The sequence below is a fragment of the Tupaia chinensis genome, unplaced genomic scaffold, assembly GCF_000334495.1.
Source record: "Tupaia chinensis unplaced genomic scaffold, TupChi_1.0 Scaffold000311_2, whole genome shotgun sequence".
Taxonomy (NCBI): Eukaryota; Metazoa; Chordata; class Mammalia; order Scandentia; family Tupaiidae; genus Tupaia; species Tupaia belangeri.
The window spans coordinates 3222009-3226850 of NW_006159803.1; the positions used below are offsets into that span (position 1 = coordinate 3222009).

The 4842-nt window shown below is 36.5% G+C and overlaps 1 long non-coding RNA gene across 1 annotated transcript in view; it reads left to right on the plus strand.

Moving 5' to 3' along the window:
- The window catches only part of LOC114008216 (uncharacterized), a 13863-nt gene extending 11072 nt beyond the window's left edge, over nucleotides 1-2791 (plus strand). Inside the window, exon 3 of the long non-coding RNA XR_003549771.1 lies at nucleotides 2670-2791. This is a non-coding gene — a long non-coding RNA (uncharacterized LOC114008216). The remainder of the gene's footprint in view (nucleotides 1-2669) is intronic.
- The last annotated feature ends 2051 nt before the right edge of the window (nucleotides 2792-4842 follow it).

Genomic DNA, 4842 nt, shown 5'->3' on the forward strand with positions numbered 1-4842 from the left:
AAATAATTTAAAAAAAAAGAAAACAGAACATGGAAGGCCAGACTAATAGAATTTTTAAAAGGTACTTATAATCCGACTATTCTAATTCAAGGATTTTCCATAGTTGAATGTCATTGTAAGTTCTTGCCCATCTGTGTTGACAGATAGAAGATAGATAGAATCACAATTGTGTATATACATATATACAGTCAGATATTCATAACAATGGTCATTATAGAGTGTATTTTTCAATTTAAGTTTGCTCATCACTGTTATTTATTTATTTATTTTAATTTAAGCAGAGAGATACACAGAAAGAGAGAGAGGGAAACTGAGAAAGCAAACTGCCAGGTCCAGGACTTGAACCATGATCAGCTATGTGAGAGTCCAGCACTCCAACCACTACACCATCTGCCAGCCCCTATAGTGTGTATTTTGATAAAGTCTTTAATACTATTACTGAAAGAACACTGTAAAAGATTTTTAATTTTAGCTGGATTTTAAAAGTTTACAAGTTTTGGGTACCAGCAGGTGGTGTGGTGGTTAAGCCACTGGACACTCCCATTTGGGCAACCACGGTTCAAGTCCCAGACCTGGTGGCTTGCTTTCTCACTTTCTCTCTCTCTTTCTGTCTCTCTCTTTATGTGTTTCACTCTGGTCAAATTAAAATAAAATAAATGAATGAATAAATAAAATTAAATAAATAATTCTTTAAAAAAGTTTACAAGTTTCTTTGAGAACTCTATATTGTTTTACAGAAATACGATTTTTTTTTCTATTACTTCAGTTTTACAATTTTACTGTACTCATTCTTTGGAAATTCTTTTTTTATACAGCAGTCCCTCCTTATCTGTGGGGGATATATTCCAAGACCTTCAGTAGATGCCTGGAACCACAGATAGTACCAAACCCTATATATATATTTTTTCCTATACATATATACCCATGAAAAAGTTTAATTTATAACTTAGGCACAGTAAGAGATCAACAACAATTTTAAAAATAGAAAAATTAATAGCTACTATCAACCTGAAGGAAGGCATGTCATACCTGCTCTCAGTGGAAAGCTTTAAAAAGTTCTTAGTAACTCATTTCTTCAGTGTCAAAGATTTGTATTTGTTTGCTTCCATAGTACTAATCCATTGAACTCGATTCTACCCTGAGTTCAGGAGAACACCATCTGGGTAACTTGGGTTGTACAAGGGAAGTGATAAGTGAAGACCCGTCCTATACTCCTCCTTCTGTATGGAGAGGTAGAGGATTGAAGAACAGAAAGCATGAAGGAAAATTCTAATATCGAGGATTGAATTCATCTTCTAGATGTCAAAGAAATGTCCACTCAGAATGAAAGGAGAGAGATTGAAAGTTAGGTTTTCCCTTTCCCACTAACAGCTTTGACAGTGGTGCTCAACAGCCTCTTAACCTCTAACTAGATCACTGCAATTAATTGATAGATCACATATAATCATATATCACATATAATCAAATGGTGTCTCAGACTAAACTAGAATTTTTTCCCATCTGTGCATTTTTAAGAACATTTATTAGTGTATATGAATTTTTTCCTCATTTTTGACTCATAAACCTGTTTTTTTTTGAAGAGGTTTTTGCTATAGGGCATGTGGGCTCGCCAGACAGACAGAGAGAGACAGAGAGACAAAAAAAACAAGAAACCCCCCCCAAGGGGGGATGGCCATGCCACAATCCCTTCTCCTCCATTCTCCTCTCGGGATCTTGGGCACACACGCACACGCACCCGGCATGAGTTTTAACCCACCGGGTCCGGGACGCAAACCGCGATCGACTACATGGGAGTCCAGTGACATAGCCATTACGCTAACTGCTAGTCCCACTCATAAACCTGGGTTTTAAGCTTACCTAAAATTGTTAGGTTTAAAACAATATTTTGCGTAAGTCACTGTTATTTGGGTTTCTATTATATGTAGGTAAATTTTAAGTCTTATGCATGCAACAATTCTTGGTCCCTGAATAGATTCTAATTTCTTTTTTCATTTACCAGAGGTTGCATGCACTCACTGGAGAGAATGAGGGAGAGAATGAGAGAGAGAACTCACCCCTCCCCCCCATGGAGCATGGTCACACTGCAACCCCTTCTCCATTTCTCCCTCTTTTTGGGATTTTGGGCATGGACACATGTGCCTGGAGTGCTTTTCCAAGCTGCCAGATCTGGACTGGTACTACATGGTTAGCTATGTGGAATCTAGCTATTTTAACCTCCAGAACATTAGATGGCCCCAAATTGTTACCTTTTAAATGTGACTAGCACAGTACCAAGATTGTCATTCTCACAGGAACATTTTCACTACATAGAACATTATAATTTTGTTTCTTATTTCTAAATTTATTATCAAGACCAAGCTAGTGTCTGGTTGGAAGACTTTAAGAAGAGCTAACTAACCATATCCTCCCTAACTTACCCTCCATGCTTAATTTGCATGTATTCCAAGTACTTTCTGTTCCTTCATTTTCTTTACTAGTTGTTTATTCTCACATATGGGGCATGCTTCAAAAGATATCTAAACCACACAGATTTTATGATTCTAGCCATCACCTTCTCCACAGCACACAACTGTTTCCCCTGATTATATTTGTTGTTTCATTGGTTAAAGGTTTATTGTCAAGTGACAACTTGGATGACAAGTGCAATGGTATTCAATGTTCTCAAACAGGAAAATGACATAAAAGCTTCTAGATATGAGCAGCTGAAAGAACACAATAAATTGTCATGCACTGAGAAGTTTGTGAAGTCCTGTAGCTGAGCCTGCGGACCTGCAAGAATTGTCTACTAAAGAGGGGCTTCCTTCAGGTAATAGAATATTTTTGCTGGAGGTAAAATATGACTTTTATGGGGGCTGGTAGGTGGCATGGCGGTGGAGGGTGTTGGACTCCCACATGGCCGACTGTGGTTCAAGTCCTGGACCTGGTGGCTTGCTTTCTCACTTTCCTTCTCTCTCTCTTTCTCTGTCCTTCTCTGGTCAAATTAAAAATAAGTAAATAAATTAATTTAATTTAATAACTATTAAAAAATACGCCATGTATGAGGAGACTTTAAGAAGTTCAAGGAAAATAGAATTGTAGTATGAATTCATTTTGGTGCAAAAAATGTTCAAATCTATTCATAGTTTTCCCATAATATGCATTTCATGAATTCTTTGACATCACCCTTATATGCTTATCATTCCTGTGTTATAAAGTCTAACTTGATTATTAATTGACTGAGCAAAAATGTCTATTTCTTGGAATACTATAACACGTAGGTCTTGCTACATCCTATAAAACCAATTACAGTGTACATCACATTATGCCAGTGCTATAATTAACTCTATGTTAAAATGCCTAGATAGTCACATGATGGTATGTATCACGCTACAACATTCTTCTGGTCAAGGATATGACTAGATAGACAAAATTTTAAATTAATACTTAATAGTTGCAGAGAAGAATATGCACTTTACACATAAAGAAATACTAACTAGGAAGAGTATCCCTAAGACTGACTAACAGATGTCCATGTAAATTTACAACCATACTAGGTACAATCCAAGCATGTAAAAAACTTTACGTAATAACAGATGCTACTTCCAGGTTGTTTTTTTTAAACCTTAAGTGCTGGAATTCAATCAATATATTTTCCCAAAGTTGTGTTATCATAAGGTCAACTCTTTAAATAGGATAAATAGCTTAAGAGAACTTTAATCTTTTTCCAATGTTGTAAATATTTTACTACAAAGTGATATATTCTTTATATGTCTTTCCTATTTGTTTTTAAGGCTAGTCCAACTGTAATGGCATAATAACCACTTAAGTTGCTTCCCCTTGTGGCTCATCTTTTATTAAGTTAATTTTTTAAGAGAGATTTTTGCTATAGGGTGCATGTGCTCACCCAAGAGACAGAAAGTGACAGAGAGACAGAAAACAAGAAATCACCCCCCTAGTGGGGATGGCCATACCACAATCCCTTTTCCTCCATTCTCCTCTTGGGATTTGGGGCACACACACATACACACACACACCAATGCCCAGCATGAGTTTTAAACCACCAGGTCCAGGACTTGAATTGCAGACAACTGACTACAGAGTACTCCAGCGACATAACCATTATGCCATCTGCTGATCCCATCAAATTGCTCTTTTGAAACACTACTCTTTGTATCCTGCATCCCATTTATCCATGCCTTCTGTGTGATGTTCATTCATTCATTTAGGCTTACTTTTGTTTGCCTAAAATTGATCATTGAACATATAGTCATTAAGCACCTGCTATGTACCAGGCATTGTTCTAGAGCTACTCTTTACCACTCTATTATAGTTTCTCTTTTTAGTTTAACTTCCTCCAAATTTTTGTCTTGATTATTTATTTATTTATTTACTTTAGGCTTTTTGTCTTAGTGTGCATGTGTTCACCAGAGAAAGAGAGAGAAAGTAAGAAATCACCCCTCCTCCCACAGGGAGGATGGCCACTCTGCAGTTCCTTCCCCTCCCAATGCCTACTGCAAATATTGTTTATATATATATTCCCAGGTTGGTTTAGAAATCACATTTCAATGTGTGTATCATTTCCTTCAGGTATGCTAAAACTGTTTTGGAATTAGATACAAGTAGCAGTTGTACCACATTGTGAATGCCACTGAACTTTAAAATAGTTCATTTTATGTTATGTGACATATACCATAATAATTTTGTCATATTTCCATATTTTTATCCATGCACATAAATTGTAAGCTCCCCATATGCTACCCAGGAGTCTAGGGAGTAGCTTAATGTAATCTCAGTGCATCTGCCTCATGCCATTACTAACTCAAGCTTCTCAATCTTCTCAAATGTGAAGTGCATGATTAGTTC